This window comes from Takifugu rubripes, chromosome 4 (genome assembly GCF_901000725.2).
Source record: "Takifugu rubripes chromosome 4, fTakRub1.2, whole genome shotgun sequence".
Lineage (NCBI taxonomy): Eukaryota > Metazoa > Chordata > Actinopteri > Tetraodontiformes > Tetraodontidae > Takifugu > Takifugu rubripes.
In genome coordinates, this window is record NC_042288.1 from 14185921 (window position 1) to 14200436 (window position 14516).

General features: G+C 45.1%; 1 pseudogene; it reads right to left on the reverse strand.

The window, feature by feature from the left end:
- LOC101076342 (putative thiamine transporter SLC35F3) overlaps positions 1-14516 on the reverse strand; it is a 28183-nt pseudogene extending 13667 nt beyond the window's left edge.

Genomic DNA, 14516 nt, shown 5'->3' on the forward strand with positions numbered 1-14516 from the left:
GCCAATTGCTGCAACTCGCCAACGTCACACATCAGGCAATACCCTCCCCCCATCCACCCCCATCCCACCCCGCCTCCTACGGCATTAGAACCGCCCTCCATCAAAGCAGGCGTGACTGTCCTCCCCAGCCTACACCGACTTGATGTTTCTCGTCCCCCTCCCCACATTGTTGCGGAGTAAAGAACGCACTGGCTGCTGTTAATCCCACAGGTGGCTTATCATGAAAACAGATCAACAGTCGGCAACAACCATGTAAAAATGCAGGCTTCCTTTGCTTTCTGCACATGCAGCCGAACACCTGAGCCACGCCTCTGCACTGGCTGTTAGACTGGGTCCATTATATCAGACAACCAGGACAACCGGACTCGCATTTCTGCCAGAACCTGCTCCCGGGCGCACACACGTCGGACAAAGTTTGTGTCATTTTGCCTGCAGAGTGCTGGCTTGCTGGGCTTGCTTTGAACTCAATGACAGCAGACACTTGGGAGGTGATTGATCAGGTTTTAATAACTCTCTCACAGTTGGATGCCATCGTCACTGCAGAGCTCCCGCCTGCCTCAGCGGTCACCGTCTGAGTACACCACGGGCAGGTTGCCAATCCACTGCGGAGCACGCACACCCTTCACTCACACACGCACACCTGGGGGGCATTTTAGAACCTTAAATCAAACTACTGTGCATGTTTCTGGTTTGTGGGAGGAAACCGGTGCTGAGAGAAAACCCACGCCGGCGTCAGGAGAGCGCTGAAGCCCCGCCGATGTGCACAGCGCCTCTCTGGAGAGCGCAGCAACCGTGTTCATCAGCGCTCTCCTGCCGAGATCAGCTCAGAGGAGCAGCCTGGCGCCGTCATAAAGAGTGAGTCATGAAATCTCCACCGCCCCTCTGGGTGCTGGAAAACCCTGAAGACGACTGTCTGGAGATGCTGTTCAGTCCGAGGCCTGTCTAGACCACATCTCTTCAGGCTGGTGTCCACAAGATGATGCGTTCTATAGGTCTTACAAACTCCAAGATTTCCCTTTGCTTAACAGGTAAATGCTCCCACTGATGTGATTTAGGAATATCCCACTCACTGCAGTCATAAATCTATTTATAAAGAAATGACTCACCACGTAAACGACTCTTATTTATCCTTGATTTCTGCTTCAGACAGATGGAAGCTCTGGACATTATTCTGATGTGTGCAACATATTTATAAAGTAAACACACGGTAAATAAGAGGCATTAAATGCAAACTGCACTGACTTTATTTTGTTGACATAAAATCGGATTTTACTCCCTAGGTCGCGTCACCGTCTGGTTATTGGGCCGTTTTACGCGGCCCCTGGTGTCTGCACGTCCATGCGGAGGGTGACTTGGCGAAAGCTGTCCTGTAACACGTGTCTGGCGAGCAGAAAACCAGCTTTGAAGGTGGTCTCGGGTCACTGTCAACATACCTTCTACCTCTGCCTCGCGCAGTATTGATCCGCGTTCCCACAGCGCGCTAATGCCTTTAAAGACATAAACGCGTGCGTCTGCCTGAGCCTGTAGAAGCCGCCGAGTGGGAACGCGCCTCAAGGAAGCGGCACTGAATTATTCACTGCTCATACTCTACCTCTGACTCCAGAAAAGAATCCCCTACCCAGCCTAACTAGGACAGGGGATGCTAAAATACCACTCTGCCCAGGCCCGTTGCGTCCCTCAGCAGCTGGGTCTGCTGGAACCCTCACTCTTTTGATGATTTCCAGGACAGGATATCAGGCAGATCAACGTTATAAACACGTCACCTGTGAATTATGTCGGGATTTTATTTTTTATTTTTTTTGTGGGAGTCGTTTGAGCTTCGCAGCGTCTGCAGCTGTCTCGTGCACGCACGCGTTGACTGACAAAGGGAGGTAGAAATAGGTGAAGTGGGTGAGATCATGAAAAGATCCCCGTCAATGACTCACAGACTTTTATCTGCCAGCACAGAGGAGGAGGATCAAACCAATCCGCGCTCCGAGGCGCGGCGTGAAAACTCTCGCGAGCATGTGTTCCCGTGCTGTTTTATGAATACAGACAAGTGTGCATGAGCTGTGTGAAAAGCGTAAAAGGCTTCCTGCAGCCGCATCACGGCTCTTTCAATGAGCCTCTCTACCCAGATAGCGAGAGGAGCAGACCCGGGATGAGAGGCGTTCAGGCCTCCGTGTACGGGGCGTATTTAACTGCACCAGAGGGAAACATTCCGAATGGAGACCAAATAAGCTGATCTGCCTGCACAGCAACACAAGAGCAGCAAATCTGCGAAGTAAATGTAAAATTTTACCATCGCTTCAACAGAACAATTGAAATTCTTTCGTTCACCAGCTGTGTGAATGTGACTGCAGGAGCCTGGAGGCGCACAGGCGGCGCAACTCTTCTCTCTTCTCACCCAAATTCGTTCCTTCCGGTCCGACTCCAAGGCTGATCTGGATTCATGTGAAATCAATTCCTTGTCCCACAATACAACTGCTTAATACAAATAATAAAGAACGTCACAATGTATAGAGCATAATATTTCCACAGGGAATTTGTCACATTGTTACTCCATATCATATTAGTCATTGTTTGTATATTGATTGTAGGCCTAATATCAGTGCCTTTTCCTCTTTCTTTCTGTTCTGTTTCAACCAGAAACTATGTTGATTTTATGCAAAAAGAGCTCTTCCAGCAGTGTCAACAAAAAACACTGATATAGTTCAGTTAGTATCAATTTCGCAATCAATATTAATGCTGCTGTGATAATTATTAATTCAAATACAAGCAGTGTTTAACTCAAAAGCATATTTCATATTTTGGGGGGCTGAATTATGTTTGCATCCAGGCCACCTCTGTCTCTTGAGCTCCATAAAAACCTGGCAGTTGAGCGGTAGATGCTGAACCTGAAGGTTATTTACAAAACCAAAAGCTCTGGTGCTCCATCACGGCTCCCTCGGAGTGACAGCGCAGGACAGCGGGCTGAGGCCAGTCGTGTCATCGAGTTCTAATAACAGGTTGTTTCAAGAACCAAAAAGGTCAAGTCGAATTAACTTTGCCGGGTTTGACACATCTGCGGAGCGTCAGCTCGTGTGTGTTTAGGCAGGCAGCTGTCTAGGGGCTTCATCCAGCAACATCTTCTGGATTAATGGCCTCAGCGGGTTCCCCCCTGGGGTGTGCGATGAAGTCAACAGTGCCAGAACACTTTAACCGTTACTAAAGTACTACATAGCAGTTCAGACTTGCATTGGCTTTGCAGACATAGATTAAATCTTGCACAGCTCCTGGAATATTTAAAGCTCTTTCAGGATTTCTACTTAAATGATTTTCCACCAGCTCCCCTTCACACATTTGCAGACAGATCAGCAGAGCAGCCGAGTGTTTGAGAGGTCTAACGTTCCACCCAAATGCTGCATTTAGCCCAGCTGCAGTCAGTGATGGACGACAGGTGTTAAAGTGTTGAAATCATTGTGGTTATCTCACTCTATTTTGGTGATTGGCACCTCTGCAAAGGTGTGAGGTTCCAGTAAATTTATGCACCTCTGCATGCTAATTGAAATTCAGAGCTTGGTCATGTGGTTGGCCCCTAAGAGCCTGGTCCACACATGTCCCGAACAAACAAAACAAACACAGAGAAACACTGCTATAATTATAACATTCTTCTTAATCATTTTGACTTTAATATATATTTATTTATAGCTTTGAAAAAATCTGTAAATCTTGTCCTCCCTTATAGCTCCCTCTGCTGTCGCTCTACAGTAACACTACTTAATTTGTTATGCATCCATTCATGGACTATTACAAAAGTATGTTTTAATTTTCCCCCGGGTTGGGTTTAAGTTTACGTCCATTTTTATAATTAATAAAAAATATCCGTGCGCCTCAAACGCACCTTCCTTTTATGGTGTGTTGTAATTCTAAATCTGGCATCTGTATTTATCTTGCTGCAGTTGAATGGTTTTATTTGGCATATTTTGAAAGAAAATAGACTCTGATTTTCTTAAAAACACAATATGTTTTTTCTTTCACGTTGTTAGACGCCCATGCTGACGTTGCATAGGCTCGATTGTGCCTGTAGGGGGCACTATCACTACATGTACTATGGTGAAGATACCGGTAATATATAAAAACATGGTCAGAACCGAGCTGATGCAACTACATGGCGGCAATAAAACCGTGGGATGTACGTGTAAAATACAAATTTATATTACTAACTCCAAAAATACTCCACAGTAGCTGCTCTCAGCAAATTGCAACGATTGCACGCCATTTCAAAATATAATAAGAGATTATCAGACAGTGTTCTGTGTATAATTACATGTGTATGCAAATGAATAAGTATAATTAATGCTTCTCAATCATACTAATTTTCTGCATAATTTTACATACTTTAGGGATGAATAGATCTACTTTTAATGAGACTATTTTTCCAAAATGACATCTTGCATTTATGAAAAATCGTCATCCGCTCTTGCAGCCTATATAGTTTTCATTCTTTGGTGAGTATGTTCATCCACAATAACTTCAACTCCTGGTGTTCATTGTGTAACACTTGTTTTATCTTTAAAGTTTTGTGGGTTATTCCTGAATAAGACTTCAAACATAACATATTTAGAACAGCCTACTTTTCCTGCATCTCAGACTGGATGTACGACAGAAGTGCAGCAGACTAAGCGTCCAATCAATATGAGCTATATCTTTCATTCCTTATACACCTGTACAGACCCACGAAGGGGAGACCTTGATTTTCCCCTGACTAGCCAAGATTAAGACCCGATGTGTTCTGAACAGCTTGCAGCAGCAGTGAGAAGATGCTTTAACTCGTGTGGTCGTGCAAGAGACCTGACCTGTGTTATTAAGTTTGCAGACAGCCTTCCTCTCTCGCAGACTTCTCCTGCAGCTGTTTATTTAGTGGCATAACCCGCTAATAAAGAAAGCTCTGGCCCAGAAATGTGAACCTAATTTCCATCTTCTCAGCAGTGATGGAAAGGCAGCGCTCAAGGGGGTTTGGAAACAAAAAAAACCTGTCGTACTTACATCGAGACCTCTGCGTTAAATATGTAGCAATTTGTTGAAATGGATGAATTTGCTTAAGCATAATCGAGAGTGACACGATGACAAAAAAAATTAGCCATCAGATTCTGCACTTAGTGGTTAATATTTCAAAGCCGGGGAATAGATTCCAATACCAGCACAGGCTACAGTTGGCAGATCCAGCATAAAAAATATGGACGTGCTGGTGAATGCAGAGCAGAGGGAGGCTCATTTGGCCCTGAATAATCCCTCCATTGCCGCAGAGCTATCTTTGAAGCGCTCCGGTCGAAGGCAGCGGCGGGCCGATTGCTTTCAAGGCAGATAAAACCAGTTCTGATCACTCCGGTTTCCTGTCTTACTAATCACACATGCAGCAGGTGTTTGGAGGCCCTCCAGAGGACGAGGGTGGGCCGCGCACATGCCGTCTGGAGAGAGAAACTCTGACTCTCATTCACCTCCAAGTCCAAATTTGAATGGTCAAAGCTGCATTTGTGAGATTGTTTGTTCATTAGATGATTTAAGAATGAACGTGTGTTCATCAGGCTGACAAATGTGCAGCTATTTATGTTCCAGATCAGGGAAAAGTGGCGTTTTGACAAATGACAACATTAATTCCAGTAATTACAGCAAAAGTGTGGAGGTGCTGTAACACATGACGTGTTCATCACAGCAAATGGATATTCAAAGCTGCAGCCTCCTCCATTTTACCATGCAGTAATCAAAGCTTTCAAATGCTGATCTAATTTTATTTCTCTTTTTTGACTCAAAAACAACTCTGTCAGAGCACTTATCCTTAAGCGCGAAGCTATTAAGTACTCGGCGTTTAAGTACTCGGACAAATGGAGGCCTGTGCATTGGCTTGATTTAAATAAGCAGCACGACTAAGTGGTTGTTCCATACACATAGTGGGCTGAGCGATGTGGACCAGTCATCTCCCTGAGGGGGAGAGGTCCAGGCCTCCCCAGCGCTTTCCGTGCTCCCCCATCGGCTGTCGGCTCTCATCCACGTCCAGAGCCTCCCTAATTGCCTGATTTCCTGACCCCACGATGAATACTTTGTACGCTGGGGGCTGGGGGTTAGAATAATGACTCAGAGTGACATTGCTCCCTCGGCTGTAATAACTCTCCCCTTTGCAGACCCCTTGAGTTACCACTCATTTAAAGGCCAGAATAAACCAAGTGGGAAAACATGACATTCGTGTGCTATTGTGCAAATGTGAAGCCCTTGTTGTGTTCAACAGTTGCTAACTGGTCCCGGCGACTTTAAGAGAATTCAGATATCTGACAGAACGAAAAGCTCATCATGCGCTCACCCCGTTGCACGCTGGTAATGAAATCTCCATCCTCAGTGGAGAGATAGTGGGATTATTCATCTCTTCAGGGCTCAGCCAAAAATAGTTTAATATAATTCTGTGATCTGAGTAACAATAGCTGCTGTTAGTCCACATTACATTCCTTCAAAAACAATCCAACCAGTAGATATGGAAATATAAAATGTGTTGTTGTCACAGTGGACCGCTGCACTTAAACCCTTTCCCCGCTCTCCCACAATCACCAGGGTTGGTCTCTCCAATCAGGAGACTCCGGGAAGCTGGACTATCACAGTTGATAGGCCCAAGGCTGCGTGGGAGTCTGTCATCTTGAAATAGACTTATCCATTTGATTTTTTCCTCTGAGCTCCATTCCCACAGACGGCAGCGCTAGTGCGGTTATTACGACCTCTCCGATCAAGCCTCTCGCCCTCAGCTGCTCGTGTGTGCACAGACTCCACCGATGGGACAAATCAGCTACTTAGCGGAGTTACTGACCCGTGTGAAAAGTGTGAAAACACAGGTTTTATGTGATGTTGTAGATCTCGTTTCAAAGCTTTCCAGACATGTAGGCATTTTCTAAATATCAGATATAGATCCTATAGTTCCACTTAGGTGCACCTCATAGGTGCACTGCATTAAAGTTAAACACTCACTCTCTATGCAGTTTAAAAATAGTTTAAAGTTTAAAATGCATGTACATACATGTAAAATTCAAAGCACCTCATTTTGTTGCCCCAAAGGGTCCAAATTTGCTTCTGTTGTAGTGTTTCCATCCCGGAAACTAGCAGCAGACAGCCAGAACTAAAGAACACGGTGCCTGGTCACCTTGTTATTACACAGCTCAGTGCTCACAATTAAGCATAACTGGATGGATACTGGTTGGAAATAAGGCGAAAATGTTCAGTTTTAGGGGTTTGTTCGATGACAATGGCGAGGATAGCGAGGAGGCTTTGCCAGGCCTGGTGAGAGTGCATGAAGAGAAATCAGAATGGTAAAACCAAGCCCGCCTGGGGGTTTGTCTTATCATCTCTCCCTTCTGATTTGTTCCAGGCTGCACCATTTTTTGGTGAAACGAAGCATAATTTGTACATCTCTCAGGTAAATCTGAGGGCTGTGCCTGATCTGCAGATTGGAGGTAAACAGTGACCGAACAGATGAGATAATCAGGCGGCGTTTGTTATCAGTCGAGATTTTCACAATGAGGGATGGTAATTTGATGCTGCAATTTAATCCTATTGAATATGTCAGAAATCTGCCAAGCACCATTAAAGGTAGTAGTTTGAATAGCAATATCAGAAAAAGTTGGATATACTATATGTGCACCAAGGTTATTGTACCTGAGCCAAAAATCTTTGGCCTGGAAGAAAGATGTGCACGTTTGCCTGCATGCACGGTATTAAACAACGTATTAAATAACGTTCAACTGGGTCATTAGCAAGAAACATCTCAATGCTCTCTGAGTTTAGAAAAACCACATCGTTCGCTTCGAGATTGATCCAGACAGCAAGAGAAAAGGGTGGCAGCTTAATCACTGCAAATAATTCATAGATGTTCTCATCTTACTTGCAAAGAGGGCGATGGGAATTGCTCCAAAACCAAACTTATTATCTGTAAAATTAAACAAACATGTTGAAATTGACCAAAACCTTGAGTTGTTCAATAACCGCAGGTGTTCATTAATAGTTTATTTAGTATTAATGTGAGAAGGTTTAACCCCGGTAGAACTGTTTTGATTCCCCATATTTGGGAATAACCAGTTCTTAACCTGTGTTCTCAGTCTTCTCTAATTAGTCACTGTTAGTTTTGGATTCTACAGCAACTCTTGCTTTGCTAGGGAGCAGATTTCAGTCAAAGATCCAGTCTCTGGAGAACAACAAGGATTAATATGGGATAAGCAACAGCTGAGACTTACTGCAGATGTAAGAGGTTTAGAGCTTTCTCTCTGTCTCTGCAGGTCAGAGATCGTATTATCTCCATCCTTCATTTCCCTGCTGCTTTTGTATCTGTCTGGACAAAAGAAATGTATAAAGTTTTGTAATTGAGCAAGAGGTAGGCTAATTAAAGAACTGGGTTTCAGCAACATAAGCCAAAATCAATCAGTCCTTCTCCATATAAGCCTTCTAATTAGTGGCCCAGAACAATTTACACTCTGTTCTCCTGCGACCAGACACGGGCAATGATGCGCTGCATGTGGTCACAGAAGACCCTGGAATTAATTACAGGGAGGCAGGAGTCATCACTTCATGACTTCTAATTAATGACGGATAAAAGAGGAGAGGGGAATAAGACAGGGACAGGTCTGAGGGTGGACGTGGACGGACCCCCATTTCACAACACGAGCACCTGCGGAAGGTGTGCACGCTTAAAGCAAATTGCCCCTGCGTGGCATTTACAGCACAGATGAGCTCTGTTATCAAATACCCCCCTTTGCTTAAACTGAAATTGAAGCTGGGCGAGAGACAAGAGCTCGTAGAGGTGGACTTCAGGAGCTCATATGCATCCTTCTCAATAATAAATGTGCTTTTACATAACAGAAGCTGCTGGGGGGTGGGGGGTGGGAGGGGGGGCAGCCTTAAATACACTTGTTAAAAGTGGCCTCTTGATTTGGACTGTGCTCTTTATAATCATTTTGATTATAACACAGATGAATGAAGCCAGGCAGGTTCCAGGCCCAGTGGAGCCCCCCTTCCCCCCAGTTTGCCTATCACTCCATGCTCCCCCCTTCTCCACCGGCTCTGTGCTCTATAATATAAGCCACAAGATTTGTGGCCTTCAGAAGCTCAAGATGGATAAAAAAAAAAAGAAGCTGCAACTGTGAAAACAGCCCCGAAAAGGCTGCATGACGTGAGGCTGCTCCGAAAGGCCAAACCCAAAAATCAGCCTGCAGAGGAGCCTTTGAAAGCATCAACAGCAGCGCAATCGCAGCGTGGTGCTGCAACCCCACCACGGGTGCGTGGAAATCACTGCAGGGGGTCGTCAGTGCTGCAGAGACGATCATCAGCTCTGACCAAAACCTCCATGGACAATGTATATATATTCAGCGCTGTAGGAGAAACTGCGCAGCCTCCTCAGGGACAAACACCCTCCAGCCTTGTTCCCTGTTCCAATGGGAATGGGAAGCAAACGGAAGACATCGCAGAATGGTGAGAATCAGCACCAACAATGGCCACTTTCACAACATCATTCTTTTCAGCCACTGTCATGCTGGTGACACCAAGGAGAGAGAAAACACCTGACACTTGTCAACAACACTTAAAGAAGCCACTCAGGCTCTGATCTATACGCAATATGACCACGGTGGGTTCTGCTTACAACATTTATGCACCATCACGTGACACCCCTGTGCATATATCCTTATTTGATAGTGACCTGGGGGAAACCTACCAGAATTCCCGTGTACCTGTGGCAAAAAGGCATTTCTACCTTTTAACTTCTATTTACACCTATGGTTCCCCCTCCTTTCCTGATGGGCTCCCTCAATATACAGTGGAAATTTTCCTACAATGAAAGGAAACTAGGATGCAAAACAGCTCCGCTGTTCATTACCATAAGGGCAAACGGTTATTGAGGCATAAATTTTCCATAAACATGCTACTGTCAGTTAATCTAGTTATATCAAATATTAAACGCATCATGGTGAGACAGCCCCACGGCAATAAGATTTCGGTGGTGTGCTGTTTGTTATGCATAATCATTTGAATGTGAAGAAAGTAATGTGTTAAAAAAAGAAAGACTGCAGGGTATAATTTAATGTTCGTATTCATCCTGAACTGCTGCATACGCCATTTTTCTCCCCCTCACTTTCTTAATGATGTCGCACAGAAAGTTTGCCTGGCCACTGAGCTAATTCACTTCTTCCTCTGCACAGTAACAAATGAATGGCCGAAACACCGTTAATGTTGTTCTGTCGTCGTGACGACAGGGAGGCTCATATGCTGCTCCTGCTGAGGTAAACGTGGCCGTTCTCGTCGTTCGCCATTCTGCCCATGTCTTGCCCGCCTCTTCCAGCTGTTCTTTTACTAACAGCACTGGGCTGCACAGGCTCTCCACAACCTGCTCCTGTAGCATCTCACCAAAGTCCAAGCTCGAAATAGAATGTGACCTCATTTTGCGCCTCATGGAGCTCTAAATTTGCAGCAGCAGAGGGGCCATTTGTGATAGATTGTTGTCCCAGAGCAATAGGAAGAACACAGCATCAATTTATCAGGCTGGGGGTTTAAACTTAAAAAAAAAAAAAAAAAAACACCGGAAAGGCCAACGCAAACCTTCAGAGTAAGTCTTATTAATGTGTAATGCTGGAAGTTCCTGGAAGAGCTGGAGCAGGGTAGTACTTCTTTAAAGGAACAGCAAAGCTCATTTTGTGAATAGTTATGTTTAACTCTAAAAGAGACAGGATATAAATTTTGAGTGTGGAAGAAAAACTATAAACTGAGAGAAAATAAAAAAATTATTTCTACAGTAAACATAGTGCGAAAAAGTGTCACTGACTGGAATGAGTGTGAGTCATACATAGAACAGGTTATTCTCACCATGTAAGTTATAGGAAACTAGTGAGGGAGGCCAAAACGACGCCTGCAACTACTGTGAATGAGACAGAACATTGGCAAATAAAAAGAGAGACTCCCAATATGCATTGTTATGTTTCATTTCCAGTCGTTTATTTATGACAGATTGAGGAGAAGAGAAGGAAAGTTAGCTGGAAGAAGTGGCGTTCATCTGTTGAGACCAAAATTAAGCCGTTTGGGATGGAGACTTTGGTGCTGTGATGTGAAGCGACCTGACCAAAGGTTCCCCACTGGCTAAAAATATTCTCATTGGCCACTTTTATTATTTTACATGAGAGCCTTTCAAATGAATCTTCCGTTTTCATGTACACTTTTGTCTTTTAATTGTCACTCCACAAACACAAAGGGAATATTCCCATTTGGAGCACTTTTGGGAATGTAAGATAAGCGTAAATGACGAGGTGAATTAACATGGTAAAAAAAAGGAGCCAAAATGTTCCATTCAAGAAGACTTGAAGTGTGTAAGATGAAGTGACAGGGTTTAAAGCGGTCCTGTTGGAGCAGCCCATAATAATATGAGCACCCTGGTTTCCTTTTAAGCATAATGTCACTCAAGAACTGAACGTGGTGTCAGAATGTATGTTTGTTCTATCGCACTCAATCCTGCAGAAATAGGACCTTGTTGACATCCATAGGTTGAAAAGAGGCGATAATTCAGCAGCACTGTTGCTTCTGTCGTGATGAGTGCAGGAAACCAACATGCACAAAAGCACTGAGACATACAGGAGAAACACCCAAACTTCGATTTGGACCTGCACGTAGAGACAGGGGTCCATGGCAGCAGCCTGCACGTTTGTGTGACTCCAGATCTAAAATCTTGTGATGCTCCGCGAGTCACAAAGCTAAATGTGAGCTTTTATCCCCCGCGTGAGTCACAGCTAATGACCAGCTCCGCTCTCCCTTCTCTGGCTTTTGTGTGAAATGGCACCCAGCGAGATCAGCGGTAAATGACACACACGGGCGTCTCTTTGCACTCAACAAAACAGCCTCCCACTTCCTCTGAGAGTGGCTGCCATCAACTTTACCTGTCGCTGCAGCCATTACCCAAACGCTGTGTTGCTGCCAGTGGATCCAGACACATCAGGTCATGTGTGCTGCTGGGAGATGTGCGCTGTTATAACACATATAAGAGTGTCTGCATCGTTTTATTTCTAATCGCAAGAAGAATTCTGAATATTTCTAGCTTAAATGCCAAAATCACATACAAGCTGCATCACTCCTGCAGCCTCGTGTATTAGGATACGACTGCTACAACAATTAAAAACTATTTTTAGGATGCATTTTCCCTCCGTGCTGTCATAATTACACCTTCAGTCAGGAAATGATGTGTTCAATCAGTTTGAAAAGGTTCTCCAGGAGACGATAACAACAGGAGTGATATTTTATGTGAGAACCCAGATCTTGCAGTTACGATCAGAAAAGCTGAGTGAGTCCGCTACTGAAAGAAATCCGCATATATATAATATCCTCTTTTCTCCTCCTGTCACAGCATTAGGAGCTCTACAAAAGGGAGCGAGTACAATTTCATAACAGAGCCGCTGCCCTGCGAAGCACGCCCTGCTCAGATGTTACATATAGGCCTATGAATTCTGAAACAGCCTCGCAGCTCTTTAATATTGCAGTGGCTCATATGAAATTTGCAAAATTTTCCACCATCTACCAGCTGAAAGGCCGACAGACGCACACAACGCATCAAGCCAGTGCAGCGGCAACACCCGTGAAGAAGACTGACGTGCTGTCAAGACCGCCGCGGCAACGGAAACGCTTGTAGATGAAGCCGCAGAGGTTGTTCAGCCCGAATGAGCAAATGTTCTGATGTTGTATAAAGGCACTGGAACAACAGAGAAAAGGACGAAAGACCAGAACAATCTGGCAAAGTTTAGTGTTAATGATTAAACTGCTCCCAGTGCTTCAGCCTCCACTGGCTGCTGCAACCAACACCAGCACTGGTGCCTCGGCAACCACCGTAGACCCAGCTGTCAGGAGGAGAGGGAAGAAATGCAAATTAGAAGTTGTAACTGGCTGTGTGTGCCCTTCTTTTGCCATGTTGCTGAGCTCTCGCACGAGTCAGGTTCGACTGTAGAGGCGGAGACACAAAATCTCGAGACGCCTGATAAAACAATGCCGCTGGGTGATTTCCATCAGTCTGTAGTTTCTCGCGAGGCTTTTTCCTTAGCTTAATGGCGCAGATTTGAATATTTCATCTACATTTGCTTTGCACTTGTCAACAACCTCAGATGCTGAAAATCACAGGTTCTCTCCCGCTTGTTGCTTTTTTGTGATATGTGTATATTCTCATATTTCTGCGTACCAGCATATAGAGTTCACATGACCAATGCAAACATCCTCACATACTTTTTTATTTAAAAAAAACAAAAACCCTTTATCAAGTTGCATCATGCTCCATCCACACACCCACACAAAGCAACAAGCTCCGAGTATGTAAAGTGACTCACTGGTGTAGCTTGCCCTCCAAGGCTGGTATCCATAATAGCCTGTGATTCTCAATATCCGCTCCTCTATGGACGCGCTGTTGATGTCCTCCACTGAGCGGGAGGACTTTAGATCCTCCTTGATGGCCTCGTCGACCACCAGGTACTTCAGCTGTCTGAGTTGCGGGCTGATGTCGGAAAGCCTTCTCGGGCTCACGTGTGGTGACTTGTGCATCCCGCTGGGAAGAGGGAACAAAGACAAAGTGCTTGGCGAAGGATGAGGGGACCCTGCGTAAACCTTTCGCCTGACTCGATTAGACAGGGTTCCTCCTTGGCCAAAACAAGAGACTCATAGCTGGATGCGCCGCGGAGGCGCCCGTCCAGCGGCCCTGCAGCGCCTCTCTTGTACAGTACAGAAATCATCATCCTTCACTGGCCCCGTGTCCGCGCAACAGCGCCGTGAGAGACACTGAGTGAAAGTGACTGACCCAGCAATCGTCGCAGAGCCTACCATGCACTGTGCAACTCCTATTAAACGTTAATGGGAGTGTGAAACCAATTAATGTACCATGACGGAGAAGGAACACTTGTGACAGCTCCGGCTTCGACGTAAAAGCAGGTGAACCCATAAATGCGCACTAGCAAAAATAAATACTGGGTTTGAGTCGTGCACTTGGGAGGGATGGAAAATTATACCTTTCAATGCTTCACTGGTCCTTAAGGTGTTAGAAAATGTGTGACGACGAAGCGCGGTATGGTTTTCCACGCCCGTGCGTAAAATGTCTGATTCCAGGTCAGTAAATAAACCAATTAATACGTAGGTGATAAGATTCACAGAATATTCCGTTTGAAAGCCACTGTGTCTATGTATTTTACAGTATACAGTATTTTACAGCTGACGTTTAAAATTGTTTTAGTTTAACGACGCACCGTGGCAATCGAGTGCGCAACAGGTGTCCGCTGCCTGCTTGCTACGTTTCTAAAAGTTTTAATGTCTTACATTGGCATCAGAGTTGTAGGAGGTCCAAGGTAGCACATACAGTCCCTGTGGGGACGTCCGACCCGGTCCCACACGTTGCCTTTTCCAGCAGCGTACATCCTCAAGGCCACTAAGCAAGGCAGCTGTCGGACATCTAAAGCCGAACAAAACCCGACGACGGAGCAAACACCATAATCCTGCTTCTTCTGGCGCTCTTAAACATA